This window comes from Schistocerca piceifrons, chromosome 9 (assembly GCF_021461385.2).
Source record: "Schistocerca piceifrons isolate TAMUIC-IGC-003096 chromosome 9, iqSchPice1.1, whole genome shotgun sequence".
Taxonomy (NCBI): domain Eukaryota; kingdom Metazoa; phylum Arthropoda; class Insecta; order Orthoptera; family Acrididae; genus Schistocerca; species Schistocerca piceifrons.
In genome coordinates this window covers 168,305,578-168,320,850 of record NC_060146.1, presented here as the reverse complement: position 1 = coordinate 168,320,850, position 15,273 = coordinate 168,305,578, and the positions used below count along the sequence as shown (strand labels likewise).

Genomic DNA, 15,273 nt, shown 5'->3' with positions numbered 1-15,273 from the left:
CCACGAAGATGATGTGCTACAGACGCGAAATTTAACCGACAGGAAGAAGATGCTGTGATACGCAAATGATTAGCTTTCCAGAGCATTCACACAAGACTGGCGCCGGTGGCGACACCTACAACGTCCTGACATGAGGAAGTTTCCCACCGATTTCTCGTACACAAGCAGCAGTTGACCGGCGTTGCCTGCTGAAAAGTTGTTGTGATGTCTCGTGTAAGGAGGAGAAATGCGTGCCATCACGTTTCCGACTTTGATAAAGGTCGGATTGCAGCCTACCGCGATTGCGGTTTATCGTATCGCGACATTGCTGCTCGCGTTGGTCGAGATCCAATGACTGTTAGCAGAATATGGAATCGGTGGGTTCAGGAGGGTAATACGGATCGCCGTGCTGGATCGCAACGGCCTCGTATCACTAGCAGTCGAGATGACAGGCATCTTATCCGCATGGCTGTAACGGATCGTGCAGCCACGTCTCGATCCCTGAGTCAACAGATGGGGATGTTTGCAAGACAACAACCATCTGCACGAACAGTTCGTCGACGTTTGCAGCAGCATGGACTATCAGCTCGGAGACCATGGCTGCGATTTACCCTTCACGCTGCATCACAGACAGGAGCGCATGTGATGGTGTACTCAACGACGAACCTTGGTGCACGAATGGCAAAACGACATTTTTTCGGATGAATCCAAGTTCTGTTTACAGCATCATGATGGTCGCATCCGTGTTTGGCGACATCACGGTGAACGCACATTGGAAGCGTGTATTCGTCATCGCCATACTGGCGTATCACTCGCCGTGATGGTATGGGATGCCATTAGTTACACGTCTCGGTCACCTCTTGTCCGCATTGACGGCACTTTGACAGTGGACGTTACATTTCAGATGTGTTACGACCGGTGGCTCTACCCTTCATTCGATCCCTGCGAAACCCTACATTTCAGCAGGATAATGCACGACCTGTACGGCCCTTCTGGATACAGAAAATGTTCACTGCTGCCCTGGCCAGCACATTCTCCAGATCTCTCACCAATTGAAAACGTCTGGTCAGTGGTGGCGAAGCAACTGGCTCGTCACAATACGCCAGTCACTACTCTTGATGAACTGTGGTATCGTGTTGAAGCTGCATGGGCAGCTGTACCTGTACACGCCATCCATGCTGTGTTTGACTCAATGCTCAGGCGTATCAAGGCCGTTATTACGGCCAGAGGTGGTTGTTCTGGGTACTGATTTCTCAGGACCTATGCACCCAAATTACGTGAAAATGTAATCACATGTCAGTTGTAGTATAATATATTTGTCCAATGAATATCTGTTTATCATCTTCATTTCTTCTTGGTGTAGCAATTTTAATGGCCAATAGTGTATTTCAGAATGATAAGTTGCCGGACCTCGTCAAGGACGAAATGTGTTTGAATTACAAAGGAAGCATTTCTATAGAGCTGCTCTCAGGTTTTTGGCGACGGATCACTCCCTCGAACACTTGAAATGTCGCTGAGCCGTTTCCATGTCATCGCTGTCTAACATAATTCCCAAGACATCCAACGTGCTTGATGATGCATGCGGGTGAAGGTCATGAAGGTAAACAATGAAAAGTGTCGGTTATGGTTCAAATGGCTCTAAGCACTATGGGACTTAACATCTGAGATCATCGGCCCCTAGGCTTATAACTACTTAAACCTAACTAACCTAAGGACATCACACACATCCATGCCCGAGTCAGGATTCGAACCTGCGACCGCAGCAGCAGCGCGGTTTCGGGCTGAAGCGCCTAGAACCTCTCCGCCACAGCGGACGGCAGTTTTGGTTATTGTACTGTTATTTTTGTTTAAAATATTGCTGAAAATTGCATGGAAGAAAATTCAGACACATATCCAAGTCTTTAATGATGTTACTGCTTAAAAACAAGTTAAAACCTCTCCACTATTACTACTCTGTGGTCGTATAATTACAATATGTCCGCCCCGATAGCTGAGTGGTCGGCGTGACGGATTGCCGTCCTACGGGCCCGGGTTCGATTCCCAGCTGGGTCGGGGATTTTCTCCGCTCAGGGAGTAGGTGCTGTGTTGTCTTCATCATCATTTCATCCTCATCCTGCGCGCAGGTCGTCCAGTCTGGCGTCGAATGTAATAAGACCTGCACCAAGGCGGCCGGACCTGCCCCGTAAGTTGCCTCCGGCCAATGACGCCTAACGCTCATTTCCATTCTTCCATTAGAATATATGTCGTAAAATTTGTTAAGGGACATCGTACCTTGGAATGGTACAGAATTAGTGTGAAACCCCGCAGATGCACAAGGAGACGAAAAAGTGTTGAAGCATGGAAAGGTGCTGGTAACAGCCTGTATTTCCATATATCGATGAGGAACAATGAAAACCTTTTAACTCCATTTTGTTAAATTTTGCAGATGAAGCAATAACGGTTTCTTAAAAAATAGTTTAAAATAATATAGAAAGTTGCCACACGTTTAGCTGTGTATTACAAGCTCAGTTATTGAACAGATTAGACAAACACACGCATCCAGATTGAGATTTTCACTCTGCAGCGGAGTGTGCGCTGATATGAAACTTCCTGGCAGATCAATACTGTGTGCCCGACCGAGACTCGAACTCGGGACCTTTGCCTTTCGCGGGCAAGTGCTCTACCATGTGAGCTACCGAAGCACGACTCACGCCCGGTACTCACAGCTTTACTTCTGCCAGTATCCGTCTCCTACCTTCCAAACTTTACAGAAGCTCTCCTGCGAACCTAGCAGAACTAGCACTCCTGAAAGAAAAGATATAGCGGAGACATGGCTTAGCCACAGCCTGGGGGATGTTTCCAGAATGAGATTTTCACTCTGCAGCGGAGTGTGCGCCGATATGAAACTTCCTGGCAGATTAAAACTGTGTGCCCGACCGAGACTCGAACTCGGGACCTTTGCCTTTCGCGAGCAAGTGCTCTACCATGTGAGCTACCGAAGCACGACTCACGCCCCGTCCTCACAGCTTTACTTCTGCCAGTATCCGTCTCCTACCTTCCAAACTTTACAGAAGCTCTCCTGCGAACCTAGCAGAACTAGCACTCCTGAAAGAAAAGATATAGCGGAGACATGGCTTAGCCACAGCCTGGGGGCCAGGAAGTTTCAAACACATGCATGTTCAAATCTTTTATTACGGACTTACTAGTAACTGCGATTACGAGTTTTCGCAGGCAAATAGATTTACGGGGTTTTCATTGCCTACCATCGATACTCTCGTTACACAATTCGGTATGCGTAGTCAACTTTTTCAACAACAAAATTTTGTACGTGGCTGCACGTTCAGAGACCGTGAATAGTTACAACTGAAAGAAAACAGCCCCAAGTGTTGTTGAAAATACAATCGAAAGACAACAGCCCACGGTCACTATTTTTAACGAATTAACCGGCTTTCAACACTGCTAGGACATAGACCATTTTTTGATTTAAATTCTGAGGCAGACGCTCCTAACAGTGTTGAAACCCGGTTAATTCGTTAAAAATAGTGAATGAGGGCTGTTTTCTTTCAATTGTATTTTCATCAACACTTGGCAGATTTTGATGCATAGTAAATAAAAGCAATTCGCAGTACCACAAAGTTAGTATATAAATCTAAACGACAGACCTGCCACTACGCTTACGATCACAAATTTTCTTCATTTAAGTTCTAAATCAGCCATATAAGCTTTCTATTTATTTATTTATTTTTGCAACAAAATAACGGGCCGCTCCGAGAAAAACTGGTTTCCAAAATGCAGTCAATTTATCATAAGCTTCAGTGTTTATGTTCTTATTTGTATAGCGTTTGGATCGCAGTTTCCACAAGAAGTCTTGCTCTTAGTACATATTTATAAATTCCATCAAAACGTCCTTGGTCAAGCAGCGGGAATATGCCATGATCGTGTCGTGTACTAAGTTATCCCGGCGGAGGTTCGAGTCCTCCCTCGGGCATGGATGTGTGTGTGTTTGTCCTTAGGATAATTTAGGTTAAGTAGTGTGTAAAGTTAAGGACTGATGACCTTAGCAGTTACGTCCCATAAGATTTCACACACATTTGAACATTTTTTTTGTACTAAGTTACTGATAATAATCTACAAACGAGTACACAACTATCCCGTCGCGTATTGTAGGCAACTGACAGAAAAAGTCTGGGACAGAGAGCACAGCAGTACGGGTGACAATGCCACACGCCTGCCATGTATGTCTTAAATGCGCTAGCGAGCAGGTTGTTGTTGTTGTTGTGGTCTTCAGTCCTGAGACTGGTTTGATGCAGCTCTCCATGCTACTCTATCCTGTGCAAGCTTTTTCATCTCCCAGTACCTACTGCAACCTACATCCTTCTGAATCTGCTTAGTGTATTCATCTCTTGGTCTCCCTCTACGATTGTTACCCTCCACGCTGCCCTCCAATACTAAATTGGTGATCCCGTGATGCCTCAGAGCATGTCCTACCAACCGATCCCTTCTTCTGGTCAAGTTGTGCCACAAACTTCTCTTCTCCCCAATCCTATTCAATACTTCCTCATTAGTTATGTGATCTACCCATCTAATCTTCAGCATTCTTCTGTAGCACCACATTTCGAAAGCTTCTATTCTCTTCTTGTCCAAACTATTTATCGTCCATGTTTCACTTCCATACATGGCTACACTCCATACGAATACTTTCAGAAATGACTTCCTGACACTTAAATCAATACTGGATGTTAACAAATTTCTCTTCTTCAGAAACGCTTTCCTTGCCATTGCCAGCCTACATTTTATATCCTCTCTACTTCGACCATCATCAGTTATTTTGCTCCCCAAATATCAAAACTCCTTTACTACTTTAAGTGCCTCATTTCCTAATCTAATTCCCTCAGCATCACCCGACTTAATGAGACTACATTCCATTATCCTTGTTTTGCTTTTGTTCATGTTCATCTTATATCCTCCTTTCAAGACACTGTCCATTCCATTCAACTGCTCTTCCAAGTCCTTTGCTGTCTCTGACAGAATTACAATGTAATCGGCGAACCTCAAAGTTTTTATTTCTTCTCCATGAATTTTAATAGCTACTCCGAATTTTTCTTTTGTTTCCTTTACTGCTTGCTCAATATACAGATTGAACAACATCGGGGAGAGGCTACAACCCTGTCTTACTCCCTTCCCAACCACTGCTTCCCTTTCATGTCCCTCGACTCTTATAACTGCCATCTGGTTTCTGTACAAATTGTAAATATCCTTTCGCTCCCTGTATTTTACCCCTGCCACCTTTAGAATTTGAAAGAGAGTATTCCAGTCAACATTGTCAAAAGCTTTCTCTAAGTCTACAAATGCTAGAAACGTAGGTTTGCCTTTCCTTAATCTTTCTTCTAAGATAAGTCGTAAGGTCAGTATTGCCTCACGTGTTCCAGTGTTTCTACGGAATCCAAACTGATCTTCCCCGAGGTTGGCTTCTACTAGTTTTTCCATTCGTCTGTAAAGAATTCGCGTTAGTATTTTGCAGCTGTGACTTATTAAGCTGATAGTTCGGTAATTTTCACATCTGTCAACACCTGCTTTCTTTGGGATTGGAATTATTATATTCTTCTTGAAGTCTGAGGGTATTTCGCCTGTTTCATACATCTTGCTCACCAGATGGTAGAGTTTTGTCAGGACTGGCTCTCCCACGGCCGTCAGTAGTCCCAATGGAATATTGTCTACTCCGGGGGCCTTGTTTCGACTCAGGTCTTTCAGTGCTCTGTCAAACTCTTCACGCAGTATCAAATCTCCCATTTCATCTTCATCTACATCCTCTTCCATTTCCATAATATTGTCCTCAAGTACATTGCCCTTGTATAGACCCTCTATATACTCCTTCCACCTTTCTGCTTTCCCTTCTTTGCTTAGAACTGGGTTTCCATCTAAGCTCTTGATATTCATACAAGTCGTTCTCTTATCTCCAAAGGTCTCTTTAATTTTCCTGTAGGCGGTATCTATCTTACCCCTAGTGAGCTGGCCTCTACATCCTTACATTTGTCCTCTAGCCATCCCTGCTTAGCCATTTTGCACTTCCTGTCGATCTCATTTTTGAGACGTTTGTATTCCTTTTTGCCTGTTTCACTTACTGCATTTTTATATTTTCTCCTTTCATCAATTAAAATCAATATTTCTTCTGTTACCCAAGGATTTCTACTAGCGAGCAGGTACGCGGTGCATTTCACCGGGCACTCGTGCTCACGGATCTGCGTGGCTCGTCGTTAAATCGCGCAGTTAGGAATGGCCGTGTGACGGCCCCTATTCTGCAACACTAGAAATAAAAACACTTGTGAATATCAGATCGCGTGCTTCCGTAGACAGAGTCTGGTTTCTCGGAGTGTTGTTATAAAATGCTGTACACGCACGTTCAGCAGTGCAGCGGTCGTTCGAACTCGCCGGCGACAGCGACGCGGTTCCGCAGCCGGACAAACCAGTCCACGCCCTCAGTAATGACGTCGTACATGACGTCAGATAGACGTAATTGCGGTGCGCCTGCGTCTCTCTTGTCTCCGTCGCTCCACGTGCCGCGCGCCGCCCGAGCGTTTGTGTGTGTGTGTGTGTGTGTGTGTGTGTGTGTGTGCCCCCGCGGCGCATGCGCAGAGACGCAATCGTTGCCGACTCTTGCTGCGAGTTTTACGGCGGCCGCGTCGGGCCCCTTTTGTGTGTGTGTGTGTGTGTGTGTGTGTGTGTGTGTGGACCCACGGCGCATGCGCAGAAAGCCGGCGCGGCCCGCAGGCACTTGTTGCTTCTCGCTCGGTGCTGAGATAGCGGCCGACTGGACGTAACGCGGTTTTGTGTAACACGCGTGGCGTCGGTGAGTGAGTGAGTGTGTGTGTGTGAGTGCGTGTTTACACGCGTGTGATTTGAATTGCTGCCGGCCGTCAGCGAGAAAGCGGGCTGCGGGCATCCGGCAATTGGGTCGTTCGCGGTCGCCAACCTGTGCGAGCTTCTATGTGCGTCTGTGGTGTGCGTGGAATTATGCGAGTGTGCATCGCAAGGTTGCTGCGATAGGTGTCTGCAGGCTGTAACAAGTGATTCTCTTTTCTGGGAAGACACCGGCCGATGACGTCACCTCTGCTTCTCTCTGGCTTGTGTTTACCGGGAAGAGCCCGCCACACTCCCAAGATCGTCGTTACGACATTTCTGGCCTGAATCTACCATCTACCTTCCTGTCAAAGGTGATTTAATATAATTATCCTTACCTAATTAAAATATCGGCTGTTCCAAGCCAATGTTTCGCAGTGGTTCTGCCTTTAACGTAAATACCGAATTTGCATTTTTCTTTGCTATAAACAACAATTACTCCTCACGTAATAATATTGTTCCCATACATATTTGTTCCATTAAGTTCTCAATGCGTCTCATCTTTGCAGGCGTGTACTGTTTTACAAGCCACACCACTAACTCAGCTTCGAAGCAAAATTTTCATATATTAAGAACGAATCAAACAACACTGCATCGTAGAAGTTTTGCTATGACAAACCTTTTCAGTAGATCGTGACAAAAAATAAGGGATGGACATACAGAAGTTTCAGTAGATCTTTTTGATCACTAGATAAGACAGCTTTATCAAACGTTCAAATGTGTGTGAATTCGTAAGGGACCAAACTGCTGAGGTCATCGGTCCCTAGACTTACACACTACTTAAATTAACTTATGCTAAGAACGATACACACACCCATGCCCGACGGAGGATTCGAACCTGCGGCGGGAGCGGCCGCGCAATCCGTGACATGGCGCCTCAAACCGCGCGCCCATTCCGCGCGGTACGGCTTTGTCAATTGAAGACATGAAGGCTGCAAACAGATCTTTGATCCTGTTTGGAACTTTATTCATAATATCTGTCTGGCTCTCGTATGACTGACTACTGTATATAATTCTCGAGAACGATTTCGGCATACTGCCATTCCGAGATCTGTCACAAAAATACAAAAACGCCAAAGTGACAAAACAGTGAGTCAGATTGGCTGAAGGCCAGATATACAGAAGATCTAAGAATTCATAAAAAAGATAACGAGGCAGCCAGCCATCACATACCTTTGTGATACAAGAATCAACGTCAAATTTGCTGCTCACACAGATGCATAACAAGTACTTGTGATGCCCTGAAAGTGGCCTATACTTATGTTTGAGCCTCAGGATACGTAATTAATCAGCTTCATAGACACAGTAACTTAGAACTGAATATCTCTAGTCGTTAATTAAAATGGTTTCACATGGCTGAAGTACATGTCCAAACATAAAATAAGTTGCAATATGTAGAAATTAAATCCATACCTACAAAAGTACTACACAGTCTACTAACAGAAAACCTATTAGCATGACAAAACATGATATTGAGTGAAGGGTGAACAGCTGAAAATAATTTCCCATGGCTACAGTGTGCGTCTAACAATAAAAAAATAAAATAAAACGTAATATATACCGGTACATAAGTAAACACCATACTTAAGTGTAAAACGTGTAGTAGGTGCCATATTATTTACACCGAGCTTTTGACCGTGATTTCTGTTTCCAACACTTTCTGAGACGAAACATCAGTGAGACTTCAAAATATGTAAAACGCTGTTAGTGCCTGTCAAGACAGAAAATATTTTATACATGTAAACAATGACTTTGAAAAAGTAAATAAAAGGGTAACTGTACAGCAAGCTAGGTTTTTTGACACAAGGAGAAACGTGTCATTATCATCGTTACAAAGGGCGATCTACATCGTACGAGCAAAAACATTTTATTCATTTTCATTTGATGAAAATATTAAATTTCTGTACCTGTTCTGTTGAGGCCTTGACTATTCAACAAACTACTTGTATAAATTCAATTTCCTACTCTGCCTCAATTCTCTCTTCACACCATACTAGTTGCGGCCTGCCCTTTTATTCACTTTGCTTCCCATCTGCACTGTTCACACTGTTTCTCGTATATGTACGTGTGTCTTTTGACAGCACACTGCCGCCTTCTTCTGCTACATACTATTACGTCAGCGTAACGTAATCCTTACTAATGAGTTTGTAAGTGTACAGTTGAATGACCACCATTCATGTAGTCTTTATGTGTTAGCGATTCTTGCTCTCTCTCTCATCACATGGCGGAAATAATTGCGTTATCTATTATTACTCAACACAGGCAAGACATATCGTGTTTCATTGATTGGGGAAGTCAGAATTACATATGCAAAACAGTACGTCTTTTCAAAAAGAGACCTGCTATCATAAGCCAGTAGCCGACTTTTCTGAAATCAACATTTTTCTGCATTTGCGAGTTGTTCGCTTAACAACGCTTTTATTTCCTCGTCCCTTCCCTCCCCCCCCCCCCCCCCCCACCAAATCACACCCCAATCTCTACCCTCTCTATTCTTCATTCGCCCTGACGGATTATCCAATAACAGGTGGCTGTGAAATATACTGTTGATGAAGCATCTACAGCAAAACAGGTGGAATTTCCGTTTCTAAATTCAGGTTGTTATTACCATTAAATTGTTCCGGATATCTTAGTATCCATCTGGGACTTGCGAGACTTACATAAATACTACACACAACACGTAAGAACCTGATTGTATTTTTCTCACGTTGTTATTGTTATCTTCAGTCAGAAGACTTGTTTGTTACGGTTTTCCACAGTATTCTATCCTGTACGACTCTCTTCATTTTGCATAACTGCTGCACCATACATACATTTGAACCCGCTTGCTGTGGTCTCCCTCTCTAAAATATCCCCTCTCCCCCCTCCACACACACACAAACACACACACTTTCCTCCATTAGCAAACTGACTATCCTGATGCCTCAGAATGCATCATAACGACCGATCCCTTCATTTAGTTGTGCTCCGCCATAACTTCTTCTCGTCCCATTTCGTTTCAGTAACTTGTCTATACTCATTCTATCTAGCCATCTAATCTTCAGCATTGTCCTGCAGCATCGCATTTCAAGAGCTTCTGTTCTCTTCTTATCTTAACTGTTTATCGTCCATGTCCAAGGCTGCACTTCAAACAAAAATATTCACTTTCTAACCTTACATTTCTACCTGATATTGACAATTTCCTCTTTTTCATAACTATTTTCTTCTATGGTCAGTCTGCGTTTTATATCCTCTTTGCTTCGACCATTATCGGTGATTTTGCTGCCCAAATAACAAAACTCATCTGCTATCTTCAGTGTCTCATTTTGTCAAGTGACTCCCTCAGTGTCGTAGGTATATCTTATACACATACAACCACCTTGATGTAGTTTTCTCGCTTTACTCGAGAATTATTCATTCTTTCTGTTAGAGTGACTATGCAACTCGTATGGCAATGCGTAATAAGTACAATTGGTACGCCCGGTATTTCTGTAAGTCACACGTTATAATCGTATATCATTCTCCAGTATTGTTTGTTAAGACGTTTACAGCGACTTGTAAGTTAAAAAAAACTTCTCTTAAATCAAATCATTAAATAACTATTTTTACCTTTTACTGTTTAATATGAATGCGAATTTCACTGATGTAACATCATTCTGTAGCATTATTCCGTTTAGTAATGAATACACCGCATTAAACATGAACGTGAGCTGTCTATAAACACCATTATGATCAGTAACGTTAAAAAGGTCTATTATATATGCCCGTTTCAGTTCTACTAGCTTTTTACATCATTACACACAATATGAATTTGCCGAAGGCGGATGTGAGAGCATTCGGAATCGAACAAGGATAACAAAGTTAATTTGAAAACCTACACAGTGATCGGTTTCTGAAAAATTGCCCTCAGTAGTTTTTTTCTCTGTGTCACAAAACAGTGAAAAGGATCGAAAGCATCAGTAGATTGTTAGAATTAAGTTACACCCATGGGACCATTCAGCTTCTACGTCCCTGTCTATCGTAGCTCTTACTCTCATGTAAGATTCGCTCTACCCCACTGAAATTCCTACAAATTCATGTGCTAAGTTTCTCGTTGGTATGGACATGTATTTCCTAGGTTAGGCACGGTACACAGTTCTCACATTCCAAATTAAAACCACTCATAACGTGTACTAAATAGAGTAATTGAAAGACGTGTTTCATAATACGCGCATTTTTTCCTTTAATTTCACCATCATAGGAAACTGATCGGACCACGGTAAGTAATCGAATAAACAAATGTTACCTTAAAGACAGAACCACAGCGTAACATTAGTCTTCTAACAGTTACGCAAAAAGCAACAGCGACTGCCTTACATATGCGCTCAAAACATTTCGACTGTGTACACATTATTTGTAACTTGTTCCCTTCATTTCATTCTGTCTGCGTAACACAGTACAACGACTTGTGCTCTGGTGGACGTTTCTACCATAGATTTGTACTGTTTGTTGGCTTTGATGAAGAAGTGAGTTCGCTGGGAGTGAAGTTTGATACTTGGGATACCTTATCTCCAAGCGTGTTTACTACGAGTCACGGTCCAATTGTAGAACAGACATATGCCATCACCCGACCCCCATTACATCACATATTTTCTTTGTTTGTTACCAGCTGGGAGCGTACTTTTCGAACCCAGAGATATAAATTTCCGCTTTCGAAATGCGAAAGATGCAGGATGTTTATATTTACAACCCAACTTCTAGGCGCGGGTACAGCTCGAAAATGTTTCCTGATCTTTTCTCCTTGCACATTTGTTAACAGCAGTGATCGGCAAGGGATTTTTCCGTAATCATATCAGTGTGGGAAAGTACTCTATCGCCATCGAGTGAACATTAGATTTCTTCTATTTTATCGTACAAGAGAATGACATTTGTTGGTTGCAAAGTTAGTATGAACTGTCAGAGATGGATCATTCAGGATGTTAACTTCGTTCTTTCCAGGATTTTTGAAAATATCGAGACAATATTTTCTACTAGATTAAGTTACAAGGAAGGCCAGTAATTTAGTGCATAGCAATGTTGCTTTTAATGTTTTTATGTACCGAAGTATTTATGCTAGAATGAGTTCTCAGATGGTAGTACATAGTTTCACACCTGCTGTTGCCACCTGAGTTACCCTGTCACGACACACAACTCACATTCATAGCTTCATTTCGAGATGTAGCTGAGAAGTAATGGCAAAACTGAAGCTGCCTTTGTATCTAGGTAGTTCAGTTGATAAAGTCATTGCACGTGAAAGACAGGGTTGCTGGTTCGTGTACTAAGTCAGACACACAGATTTAATTTACCAGCAAGTTTCATAACAAGGCATATCCCTCTTCATAACAAAAGCTTTATTCAAGCATATACACTGAAGAGCCAAAGAAACTTGGTACACCTGCCGAATATCGTGCAGGGCCCCCGCGAGCACGCAGAAGTGCTGCAACATGACGTGGCATGGACTCGACTAATGTCTGAAGTAGTGCTGGAGGGAATTGACATCATTAATCCCGCAGGGCTGTACGTAAATCCGTAAGAGTAGATCTCTTCTGGACAGTACGTTGCAAGATATCCCAGATTTGCTCAATAATGTCGCATGTCTGGTGAGATTGGTGGCCAGCGGAAGTGTTTAAACCCAGAAGGTTGTTCCTGGAGCCACTCTTCAGCAATTTTGGACGTGTGGGGTGTCGCATTATCCTGCTGCATTTGCCGAAGTCCGTCGGAATGCACAATAGACATGAATGAATACAGGAGGCCAGATTGGATGCTTACGTACTTGTCATCTGTCAGAGTCATATCTAGACGATTCAGGGGTCCCATATCACTCCAACTACACACGCTCCACACCATTACAGAGCCACCACCAGCTTGAACAGTTCCCTGATGACTTGCAGGGTCCATATTTGGGTCAATATTTGTAAAACTCTAATTCCTCTCTCTCAAATCACAACCTGTGGGGAGAGAGGGAGAGTTTTAGTTTTAGCGAATCAAAATTTACGAAGTAAATAAGTATTTTAATTTATCTGTAACCATTTTCCACCCAAAAATGAGAACATGGATTTTCTTGAATTACAGTGCCCACTAGCAAGAATCAAAACAAATGTTTAAGACAAAATGTACGTTGTTTTTTATGTAGAATGTGATTCTGCAATAAAAAATGTGTGTTCCCATTTGAAATTTGAAATTTGCCTCCCGCCCCACCCCCAGGGGGCTGGGGTGGCGGGCTGATTTTAGCACCAGCAAGTGTCCCTCTCGAAAATAATCAGATTTGGATTCTACACATTTTTTTCGTGTGAAGCTTATTTTTCGAGTTATTCTGGTTTATCAACTAAAAATTTATGCCCTATATAGACGTTGCCGACCGCAGCACCATATTCTACCTGTTTGTATATCTCTGTATTCGAATACCAGTTTCTTTGGCGTTTCAGAGTATAATAATATATAAAAGGCACACTTGTGCATTTGACCTTCAGTATTTCACGTTCCATTATCCACATCTCAAGATTTTTTTTTTTTTTTTCAGTCTAATCTAGTTCCGTCGGAGGCAATAATTTAAATATCCTTACGGATACATCCGAAATCTTGCTGTAATACGTAGACGAGAAAGAAGTAAGTGCCGAAGATAAAATTGATATTAAACAGAATCTGAGAAAGCCTAAAGTAACAAAGATTTTATAGAAATCTGATATGTAGAACTTAAGTTCGTAACCATTGTGTGGTAGCAATTCTGTAACATCTGAACTATCACACATTACTTTCACCACTCTTTTCGACAATTTTATGAGAAAATTCCACGCGGTTTAAGACGTTATGGTAATTTGGTCTTCATGGATATAAAAGAATGGCTTTTCCTAATTCATTTGAGTGATCTTTGAGCACGCCTGTGAATTTTTACGGTATGTTGTTCCTACTGTAACTTTTTAAGTTCGTTCTGACCCATATTTGTTTAGCAAAACACAAGGTCAAAATGCGTGGGTACAAATGAGAAAACAAGTGTGTCAGATTACAGTATTTCGAAAGAGCCCATACAAACCACTGTAGCTGAAGCAACCTTTGAACACCCTTCTAGCCTCACCACGTGGTCAGCGCCTCTTTCTTTAAGCGATTGCTGGTGCTCTCTCTTCACGGTATCACCACAGGTCTGAGTGACCCTAAGAGAGCGAACGCTTTTAACTGACGACACTGCGGTATCAGCAAGACCACGCCCTGGAATAAATCGATAACTTCCAGCTTCTATCAGAACACATCTGCTTCCGTCAATACCTGTAGGAGGGGAAATACGTTCGACTTTCTGTGACCCTCAGACAACACCATTGTATAATAGTCCTACAGTCTTCAAACAGTGCACTTCCGTTGCTTACGCCGCACTGCACGTCAACGAGACACAAAAATGAGAAACATCAGGCAAATGCAACCTTCTGTCGAAATGCGTCGAGCGTATATGTTGGCAGTCATTCATAACTGAAAAAAAATTAATTTATTCTGTTTAGCCAAGGGTAGCAGCCTCCTGTTTTTCATGCTATCCATAGAGATAACTCTTGACAGAGATGAGGTGCTCTGAAATGAATAGAAAACTCAAAAATAAATTTCGTCCACTGTCTTTATAGTATTTTTTCTATGCTAGTGTACATTTCGAAGCCACAACTGCCTCGTCGGAGATTTCTGTTGTTGTGTAAGGACCTTATGCGTGATGTCAACATGGTAGAAACACGTATTAGCGAAATGTACTGATTTCTTGCTTATATGACACCACAATGAGGTAATTTGGACTTGCTGTTGTGTTATAATCAAAATTTGGAAATCGGTTCATACGCTTTTATGGTGACTCGACATCGCAGTAAAGCTTCTTAAAAAACAGCTGAAGCCTCATGATGGAGCTGTGTGGCTTCGAAATGTACACTGGAGAAGTAAAGCTGCTACTCAAAACAAAGTAGAAAGATTTTATTCTTAAGTTTTCCACAGTATTGTCATTTTAATATTTATGCATATTCGTAGTTAATAAGTATAATCTATCAATTTACATGTTCCGAAGGAATTATAAGTAATGTAAAACTTTTCCAATACACCATTTTCCGTCATATAACGTAGTTAATGACATATAAAATATTTTCTGTATTGCACCACCAGATGACTAGTTATTGCAGATTGTAAAGCTTAGAAATATTCGTGGAGCGCAAAATTAATTATAAAAATGTCTACGAATGGTTTCACGCATTTTTATATCCTTGCATTATTTTCTTTTTAAAGATGACGTGTATCAGCAAACAAACAAAAAGTTAACTGCCGTAAAAGTGGACAACTTTGTGACCGAGGTATTACTTTTCGACAACAACGACGACAAACTTTTTATTCTTAAATGCTGTAACTTGTGTCGACATTCAACAAATAGCCCTGCTGCAGTGTGTTGTTACCTCTACTGATTTAAAC

The 15,273-nt window shown here is 42.2% G+C and overlaps 1 protein-coding gene across 1 annotated transcript in view; it reads left to right on the top strand.

The window, feature by feature from the left end:
- Positions 1-6,772: 6,772 nt before the first annotated feature.
- LOC124716814 (histone-lysine N-methyltransferase SETD1B-like) overlaps positions 6,773-15,273 on the top strand; it is a 164,967-nt gene continuing 156,466 nt past the window's right edge. The window contains exon 1 of the mRNA XM_047243364.1: positions 6,773-7,169. The gene's annotated coding sequence lies outside the window, so the exon portion shown is untranslated. The remainder of the gene's footprint in view (positions 7,170-15,273) is intronic.